Source organism: Silene latifolia, chromosome 10 (genome assembly GCF_048544455.1).
Source record: "Silene latifolia isolate original U9 population chromosome 10, ASM4854445v1, whole genome shotgun sequence".
Taxonomy (NCBI): Eukaryota; Viridiplantae; Streptophyta; class Magnoliopsida; order Caryophyllales; family Caryophyllaceae; genus Silene; species Silene latifolia.
In genome coordinates, this window is record NC_133535.1 from 67,776,142 (window position 1) to 67,786,421 (window position 10,280).

The 10,280-nt window shown below is 42.5% G+C and overlaps 1 non-coding gene across 1 annotated transcript; it reads left to right on the forward strand.

The window, feature by feature from the left end:
* Positions 1-4,663: 4,663 nt before the first annotated feature.
* Positions 4,664-4,770, forward strand: LOC141610208 (small nucleolar RNA R71). Its single transcript, XR_012528101.1, has one exon. It is a non-coding gene; the product is annotated as a small nucleolar RNA R71 (small nucleolar RNA).
* Positions 4,771-10,280: the final 5,510 nt, after the last annotated feature.

Consider the following 10,280-nt stretch of genomic DNA (forward strand, 5'->3'; position numbering starts at 1 on the left):
TCTTGCTCACTTCCTTCATCATTTTCATTAGCCTCTTCTTCTTCATCTACCTCTTCATCAACGCCCTCATCATCAACAACCTCATCATTGACATTCTCATCTTCACCCAGTCTTTCACTCCTAGATGTGCTTGGAAAGAAGACTTCCATATCCGCCCAACTAGGCAAAGGACATGATGGGTCAAGTAGTCCTTGCCTAGCTAAATGAAGGAGGGGTGGATATTGGGCCAAGTATGCATCTACTCGATCATTATAAGCTTGTTTATGCATCTCTCTCATGAGGAGAGTCATGTAATCATTGCCCACATAAACATCTTTGGGTTTGAACTCTTGATATTTGAATGGGTAGGGTGGTGTGACAATGGAGGAGGAGGGCTCTTCAATCTTGCCCCTTTGTTGACGGATGATGTACTCGGCGCCCTTGGAGAGTGGAAGAAGGTAGTTTGTTCGATGAGAACTTAATCGGCATATCTTAGAAGGCAAAGTGAAAGATCTAGCATCATTGGTTAGCCACCCATAGTTGGTGTCAAGAGAGTTATGCTTGGCCCATTTGTACTTGTAAATCATGGCATCCATGTCAATGAGATGACCCCCTTTGATCGCCACATAGGTGTTATCCTTGTTGAAATTTGCGTCAAAGTGCTTGGCCAAGAGAGTAACTAGACCTCCATTTACAATATGAGCGGTGCCTTCCTTGCCACAATCAACATTAAGCCATCTTTCCATCAAAAGCCTTAGAGCATTATAGGGCTTAGTGAATTCCCTTCCGACATTTAAGGCCGACTCAAGTAGAACACAATCGAGCTTTGTAAAGTGATTAGTGCCTTTTCTCGCTATTATAGTATTCTCGATGACCTTGTGCCACACTCTAATGCCCGGATGGTGGACTAATAGAGCGCGACAATCATGAAAGCTCACAAATTTCTTCCCAGAAATCGCCTCCCAAAGAGGAGCGGGGTCATACTTTTCGGGCATCTTGTGATAATATGGTGTATCACTAAGGCCTAATACCTTACTCAAAACATCAAAGGTGATGCGCCTATTCACATTGGCAAGACGAAACTCGATGTATTCTCTAGTCTCTACCTTAGTCACTTTCAATGAACTTAAGAATTCCAAGGTAAGGGAGGGGTATGTCAATTTTCTTGTAGTAAACAATTTACCCAAACCTATGGCATCAAAGAAGGCTTTTGTTTGTTCAAGGACACCCAATTTGTTCAAGGCATATTCACAAATGAATTCGGTGGGCAAAATGGCTTTCTTAGCATACTTGGCAAATGTATCCCTATGGGACTTAGAAATGAAAATTACCTCCGGATAGTTGGGTAATTGAGCGATTTCCGGAGTTGTTGATGTTGCTTACAAGGGAGGATCTTGTTGTTGTTGAACTTCCAAGTTTGCACTAGAAACCACCATAGCCATTGAAGCTTTCTTTGCTTGAAGGCTTTGTTGCCTTTTCGAAAGTGTCTTTGCCTTGAGTGCCTTTGTTGATCCTTTTGTTCTTGCCATTGTTGTTTATACCAAGAAAAGATTGAAAATCTTCAATTTCTAATTTTACCCAAATCGATTTAAGATAAAAGGATTTGTCTTTGTATTTCAAAAATCGACTCAAAGGTTGAAGATTTTGGTGCTTGGATTGATTATTGTTGCAAAAGGAGTGATTGATTGTTGTTGTAAGGAAGTTTGCATTTGATTTTGTTGAATTTGGTTGAGGAAATTTTGTTTTTGGTGATGGAGAGGATGAGGGTTTTGGGGTTTATGGGTAGTGTTTGAATGAATGAATGAATGAAATGAATGTGGGAAGGGGTATTAAAACACCCGAAAAATTCAAAACTGCAGGGGAAGACGAGCGGATTCCCGTCGGGACGCTCGGATTCTGCTCAAATTGGCTTCAGGAAAACTCGCCTAAAGACGAGCGTCTTTCAGTGAAGACGAGCGGATTCTGCAATTCAGGACGAGCGGCTTTCCTCAAAGACGAGCGGATTCTCTTACAGGAACTTTTCTTAATCAGCACTGAAAAAAAGACGAGCGTCTTTCTGCAAAGACGAGCGGTCAGTTTCAGACGAGCGTCTTCTCAGCTAGGACGCTCGGATTCTCTTATAGACCAATTTTTTTCATTTTGCAGCTCATTTGGACGGACGGAATCCTCCACAGACGCTCATATTTCTATAAGACGAGCGGATTACCGAGAAGCCGCTCGGATTCCTCCCGGTCTACCCGGATTCATGTCCATCCGTGCACTTGCATATCCCGTGTCATTTTCATTCTACAAATCCCGTGTTCTTCATTGTAGGGGCACTACAAAGGCATGAATAGCCTGGGCAATTGCTATCCCTGCACTAAGTTAAAGCACTACACATCAATAAAATCATTAGTCCCTCCCTCACTTCTCTAAAAAATGATGAATATCTTGATCAAGGCACAAAAATCCAAAAATGACAAAAATGCAATGTAAGAATTAAAATGCAAGTTAGGGAGTTAGAAATATTTACAAATGGTGGTTTGGAGAGGACTCCACCAAACTCTCATCCTTAGTGAGATGTCATGGGGGCATGTTCAAGGTGTTGTTGATGTTACTCAACAGCTTGAAGAAGTAGTCAAAAGCTTGTTCATTATCATGATAAAGATCCTCAATAGATCTTTGCACTTGTTGTCCTTCATGTTGGTCTTGATCGATAGCATTACCAATGTAGGGATTGAAAATCCCTTCAAACTCATCGTCCGAAAGACCGCAAACTTCGTCTACTTGATCATTAAAAATCTCTTGAGTTGATAGAGACAACTCTCCTTCTTTCTTGTTTTGGCCAATGAGGCCATCCTCTTCACTTGTCATGGGTGAGCTTTTCAAGCTCTCTTTGTTGCTATTCTCTTGCTCGTTTGATGGAGCATCATCAACTTTCTTTTTCCATTGGAATTTCAACTTCTTCCTATCATCCTTTCGGCTATAATGATCAACCATAAAACATGGTTCATGCAAACAAGGAGCTCTCATGGTCTTGTCAAGATTGAAAGTTATGCTCTCATCTCCCACCTCTAGAGTGAGCTCTCCATGCTTCACATCTATCACCGCACCCGCGGTGTGCAAGAAAGGTCTACCTAGAATGATTGGAATATTAGAGTCTTCTTCCATGTCAACATTGACAAAGTCCACCGGGATGAAAAATTTCCCAACTCTTACGGGATTATCTTCCCATATCCATAATGGTGTCTTCGTCGATCTATCGGCCATTTGGAGTGTGATATTGGTACATTTAAGCTCTCCCATCCCTAACCTTTTACTCACCGAATACGGCATAACACTCACACTAGCCCCTAGATCACATAGGGCTTTGTTAATCGTTGTGTCGCCAATGGTACACGGTATTGATAAGCTTCCCGGATCTTTAGGTTTCGGAGGTGAACTCCGTTGAAGGATTGCACTACTCACCTTAGTGAAGGCGATAGTTTCAAGCTTCCGGATCGACTTCTTTTTCGTAAGGATGTCTTTCATGTACTTTTCATAGGCCGGCGCGTGATTGATTAATTCCGTGAAAGGAATCGATACTTCCAAATTCTTCACAATTTCCATAAATTTTCCAAGTTGGTCATCAAATTTGGGCTTAGCTTGACGACTTGGAAAAGGAAGTCTAATCACAATGGGTTCCTTCTCCTTGGTCTTGTCTTCACTTTTCTTTGAAACTTCTTCTTTTGATAGTTCTCCATCTTTGGAGTTTTGCACAACTTCTTCTTTGTCACTAGCTTCCACAACTTCATCCTCAACTTGCTTCTTTGGTGCTTCATACCTCGTACCACTCCTCAAGTGAATGGCACTAACCGTTTTATATCTCGGGGGATTACTTTGAGGTGGTAATTGCCCCTTTTGTCTTTGTGAGCTTGAAGATGCTAGTTGAGTCAATTGGGTTTCCAACATTTTGGTGTGGGCTAGGATGTTGTTGATGGTGATTTCCTTTGCTTGACTATCCTTTTGCATTTGAGTGAAAAACTCTTGTTGATTCTTTTGCATTTGGAGGACCGCTTTTTGAACATCAAAACCTTGGTCATTTTGTTGATTGTATGGAGTTTGATTTTGATAACCTTGGTTTTGGTTGAAAAAGGGTCTTTGATTTTGGTTTCTCATGGGAGGTGGGGTGTATGTTGGTTGAGGATTTTGAACATTTTGGCTTTTGTATGAGAGATTTAAGTGGAATTTGGTGTTTTCATTGTAATAATTTGAATAAGGGGTACCACTCTTGTATGCTTGAAAAGCATTCACTTGTTCATTTGTTCCCCTACATTCACTTTGGTCATGTCCCAAAGTTCCATAATTCTCACATATCCCACTTGGGATTGATGAAGATGTCGTCATGGCATTAACATGATGCTTTGGTGATTTTGAGGCTTCTTCAAGTCTAGCCATAGCTTTTTCGAACTTCGAATTGATGGTATCAATGTGAGCACTATGTTGAGCACTCAATTGAGTAATAGAGTCCACTTCATGATTTCTTCCTCTAGTAACCTTACGAGGTCTACTATATTGTGAATTATGGACCGCCATTTCCTCAATCTTGTTCCAATTTTGATTATCGTCAACTTTGGTGAACATACAATTTGATCCCATGTTGAGAATGTTTCTTGAGTCTTCATAAAGACCATTCCAAAATTGTTGTACCAAGAACCACTCGCTAAGTCCATGATGAGGACATGAGCGACAAATTCCCTTGAATCGCTCCCAAGCTTCATACAAGGATTCTTCATCTCTTTGCTTAAAGCCCGTAATTTGAGCTCTTAGCATGTTAGTCTTTTCCGGTGGGTAGAACTTTTTGTAGAAAGCTAGAGCCTATTTCTTCCAAGAGTCAATTCCGAGAGTAGCCTTATCAAGGCCTTTCAACCATTGTTTTGCGGTGCCATTTAGAGAAAAAAAGAAATAAGACCCATCGAATTTGGTCTTGAGTTACACCGGTTTGAGAAATCGCATCACAATAGTCACGAAAAGTCTCCATGTGAGAGTGAGGGTCTTCACTAGGCATCCCCCCAAACTGGCTTCTTTCGACTAATTGGATAAATGCGGATTTGGCAATGAAATTTCCGGTTAAGTGTTGTGGTGTGGGAGTACCATTGGGTAGGTTCTCCTCGGTTGGTATGGAATGTGATGAAAATTTAGGCATTGTGGGTTGATTTTGTGTTGGGTTCTCCTCACCTTCTCTTGCAAAAGGGTTGACGAACTCAATAGCGTTTGGTTGAATATCTACAACCTCACCAATACCTCTCAAAGTTATTCTAGCAAGTCTTCTATTGTTTGTCAAAGTCCTTTCAATTTCGTGATGAAAGGGTAACGAGTTACCTTGTGATCTTCTAGACATGCAAAATATCAAACAACTTGAAAATAATTAGAACAAACCTTGAGGAGTTTTACTTCCCCAAGGCAAAGAAAGACACAACTAATAACAATCTAAGAAAATCTAAATCAAGTTAACACTGTCCCCGGCAACGGCGCCATTTTTGGTCGAGCCCTCTTGAGAGGTATAGTTTTCGGTACTTGTCGTTAGGAGCACCTACACCAAAACAATATTTATAACTCCACAAACAACTCTACTATTAGTAAAGAGGCAAGTGAAGGTCGGATCCCAAGGGACGGGTATTGAAGTGATATTTTCAATTGCAAGTAGCGGTGTCTAGGGGTGTCACAATTTGGGGTTTGAAATAGAAGATCACTAAACTAAATAGCAATGAAAGTAAACAAGCAAGATGATTAAAAATGGATGTAAACAATTGATAAAAGGTACTAAGGTGTCATGGGGTCATAGGGGATTCATGGGAATGGATCATACAAACATATTCTCAAATTATAAGTAAGCAATTATTGTTGTGATGGATCGAGTTGGTTTATATCTTACAATCCTAGGAAAGTTTGGGTCCCGGAGCCGAATCGATTAGATTGTACAACACCTACAAGTCGACTTAATCTTCCCTACTCAACTATATGCATGGTCTAATGAGACTCGAGTTGGTTTATGTCTTACAAGTCTCATTGAAAAGATAGGTGATGAGTAAAAAATGCAAGGATTCATAGGCTCGCATTTCATCAAACATAACATGTGCATAAGTTGAGATCACAACAAGCAAGCAAATAAACTATGAAAACATATTAATTTAAGCATGAATCATCACCCATGTTGGTTTCCCCTAATTACCCATTAACCCTAGCTAAGGAAACTACTCACTCATTATCATGTTGAACATGCTAGCAAGGTTGTCAATCATACCAACAAAGTAAAACATGATGAATAAATGAAGATAATTAACAATAATTAAAAAGGGATGAAGAGAATTATACCTACTAATGATTCCAATAATAAAGGAAAGAATAATAGAAGTACTTGATGATTGATTGGAAGGTTGTCAATCTCCCAATAATAACCCAAATAATCTTCAATTACCCAAAATGAAAGATGAACAAAAGAGAGATTAAGGAAATGAGATTTGTATTAAGGCTTGATTAAAAGTTGATTACAAGATTAAAGAGAGATTAGATTAATATAAACTACACTAGAGATTGATAAGAAGAACATGATAATCTAATTAGACTAATGGGGTATTTATAGTGGGGATTAGATACACAAATTAGGGTTTACTAAGGGCTTAAATGACGATTAAGTCCTTGAGGAATCGCTCCTCTCAGAAAAATATGCGAGTCTCCTTTTTGCTAGTCTTTCCCGAGGTATGCGCATCCTTCATAGAACAAGTAGAAGACGGAATAGCTGTCCCACAATCCGAGCGTCCAAGGCACGGGACGAGCGGATTGTGGGTCTTTTGGACGAGCGGATTTGTGGGGTGGACGGGCGGATTTTGGTGGTTTTGGACGAGCGTCCCTTTGAGGAAGACGGTCGGATTCCTTGTGCTGGACGAGCGTCCAGAAGGCAATCCGCTCGCATTCTTGATCAGCTTCTTCCCTTCTTCTTCATACAATCCTTGGGGATTTCATTGGAGATACAAGGATCTTTTCTCATCATTGCCCAACTACTATAATATGTACAAAGACCTTTTAGTCTTGTCTTCTCTTTGATGCTTGGTCATTGAATTCAATCAATTTAGCTCCATTTTGCCATGAAAATTCAAGGTTTGCACTCCTTTCCTACCAATGGATCAAAATCTCAAAGAATATGCAAAACAAAGAACTAAAGACAATAAATGACCCAAATATGCACTAAAAAGCATGGGAACAAGGCTAATTCGGGGACTAAATATGCTCAAATAATGGTCACATCATGCTTATTGCTAATTAATCGTCAAAAGCCCTCAACTTTGCCTCTGATTTTCGTTGTTTTACACGGTCTATTAAGGGTATTAGGGTTCCGCGGTTTTTCGATTACAAATCGTCATTGTTGTTTGTTTCTTGCCGATTAATTGCAATTTGTAGGTTCTTAATCATCAAGTAAGTGATCCTTACACTTCTTTGCATTTAAATTTTACTTGTTTTGCATTTTATGAAGTGAATTAGGACCTAGGTTTCGATTTTCTGTTTTTGGTCGAAATTATCGACCATAATTTTGATTCAATGCTTAGTCTTTCTTGCTTGATGCTTAATCCCGTATCCTCATTGATATTTACTTGCCTAAGTCGATTTGTGCGCGAAATTCGCGATTAGGGGTGATTTTTAGTCGAAATTTTCGACTGTTAACTGGGTTTTCATGCTGTCATTGCTTAATTTACTTCAGTTGTTGCTTAATTGCTGCCATTGATGCCTGCTACCCTGCCCCTATCGCTGCTTACTCGCTGTTATTCGAAATGTTTGAGGAAAATTGGGAATTTTTGTGCTGTAAGTCAATTTGTTTTCGACTGATTAGGGGAATTATCATGCTGTTTTCATGCTTTTTCTTATCAAATTCTCCTACCCTTTTTATTCAGGATGGATTCTAGCTCTCTTCCCTCCACTAGCTCGACTTCTAGTCCATCCTTGTCTGAGACGGTGGTCCCTACTGTCACCACCGCCTCCACTTCTGTTAGTACCGCAGCCCCTGTGTTCTTGGTCTCTGTTGCTGGTACAGTTTTTACGCCTACTAGCACTGCTGCTAGTCTTTCTTCCTCGGTGGTGGTCACAGCAGCCACAACCTCTACTTCAGCCACGGTGAGCACACATGTGGCGGACTCACCTGCAGTTGCAGCTGCTTTACGGGCGGCTCTAGTTCCTCACACCGTCACTGGACGGGCTTCTACCTCAGGTTCTAGAGGCCAGGGCCGAGGTCGTGGACATGCTCGTGCTACGCCAGCTCCTAGTACTTATGCTGCTCCTTCCGGCACGGTCACTGTCCGAGGGGACGACTCCCTCGACTCCCACCCCGAGTACCCGCAGGTAATTTTCGTTAATGGTGTACATCGTAAGAGGTTTTATCACTTAGTTGGCTGTGAGTTTTTCCCTACCCGGTTCTTAGAGCAGCCGGCACTTGAGAGACGCGGCTTATACGAGTGGGTTTGTGAGCTTTTACGGGGCACAGGGATGGCCGGACTCATCACTATGAGTGGCCACACCTTTCTGGAGCTGAGTCTTGAGTTCCTCAGCTCCTTCACCTTCTCCTCCGGGGCACACGACGCTGTCCCCACTAGTCTTTCCGAGTCTTTCCGGTTGTTCAACCGGACTTTTTCGATGACTTTGGAGGAGTTTGGTACCAGACTTGGCCTTTCCTTTACGGGCGACACTAATGTCCCAAGGAAGGTCATTCATCAGCTTTGGCGGACCTTGGCCCAGACCACCTTTCCCGAGCGAAAGCTCGCACAGATCCACCTTCCCCCTGCCCGTTACTTTCTTCGACTGATGGGGAGCACCATTTTTGGCCGTAGGGAGCCAAAAAACATCAAGAACAACGAGCTCTCCATCTTAGGCGATGACCTGAACATTGACTGTGAGGGTCGTTTTACCCTCAACATTGCCTATCTGACCGTCCAGTACTTGCAGGCCCAGGGGGAGAAGGTCACGTGATCTATTGTCTGCGGTGGCATAGCCACCATTCTTGCCCGTTCTCTTTTCCCTGTCTGGCCTCGTGACTTACCGTACCTCCTGGGAGAGAGGTATATGAGCCTAGATGTCATGCATTCTCAGCATTGGCTGACCACAGACTACCGGACATGGAAGATAGACGGTTCCTTGTCCGTGGACTTACCTTGCACCACTCTCCCCCATCTAGCTCCTTTTCCTACTGTCGCGAGGGGCGCCCGACTTCCACCATTGCCTGACTACCACCTCCAGGTCCGACCACCTACCACTTTACCCGCCGCTAAGAAGCGGCGTAGACTTGAGACCGGAGAGGGATCCACACCTTCTGGGAGCGGCCAGCCTTCCACGGCCACTCTTACACCTACCCCGATCCCTACCCCCACTCCTACCTCCGCACCCGCTGACCAGACACAAACACAGCCGGTCCTACCGGCTAATTTTGTACCTCCACCACCCTTTGAGGCGTCCTCGGTCATGGACCAAGGGCGCCGTGACGGTTTGTTAGTTGAGATTGCAGAGAGATAGGCTCGTATAGAGCGGGACTTAGCTTTGACTTTGTTCCCTCTATACGAGTATCACATGAGTCAACACCATCCGATCCCAGAGGGTTGCCCACACCCTTCCTTTTACCGGTACCCAGCTGAGGGGTACCCGGAGTCTGCTGAGGATGAGGAGGAGGACGAGGACGAGGACCCGGCGGCGGCGGCAGAGAGAGCTCGAGCTGAGCAGAGGAGGAGAAGAGAGCAAGAGGTAGACCCGAACTTCAGGGTGACGGTAGAGGACGTGCGCGACATCGACGAGGAGGCTGACGAGTAGCTACGGATCTACTCACTTCCCCAGTTTTCTGGCTGGTTTGGTGAAGTTCATGTTTTGTATGTCCTTCTCACTCTTTTATTTTTGTCTACTATTTATTTTATTATTTTTATTCTTTATTGGTTGTATATTCTCATTCCCCTGTATATATCTGCTGGTGTATGGTGGAGGACAACGAGGGCGTTGTACATTTTGGTTTGGGGAGGGTATTGCATCCTTTTGAGTCTGCATTTGCATTTGTTTTGCATTCACGTTTATTTATTTCAGCTTGCATTGTTTATTTATTTCATTAAAAATCAAAAAAAAAAAAACCAAAAAAATTAGAAAATTTAAAAAATTCAAAAATACTCACGTTTATTTTTGCATATAGGTTGAGTCGGAACGGTAGATTTCCGTGATGAAACTGCACTATAACTTGTCATTTTTACTGGAGCCTTGCACTTTTGTTGATAGTTATTAGCTTTGTCATACGCATAGTCTACGAGTTTTTGTTCAAATAT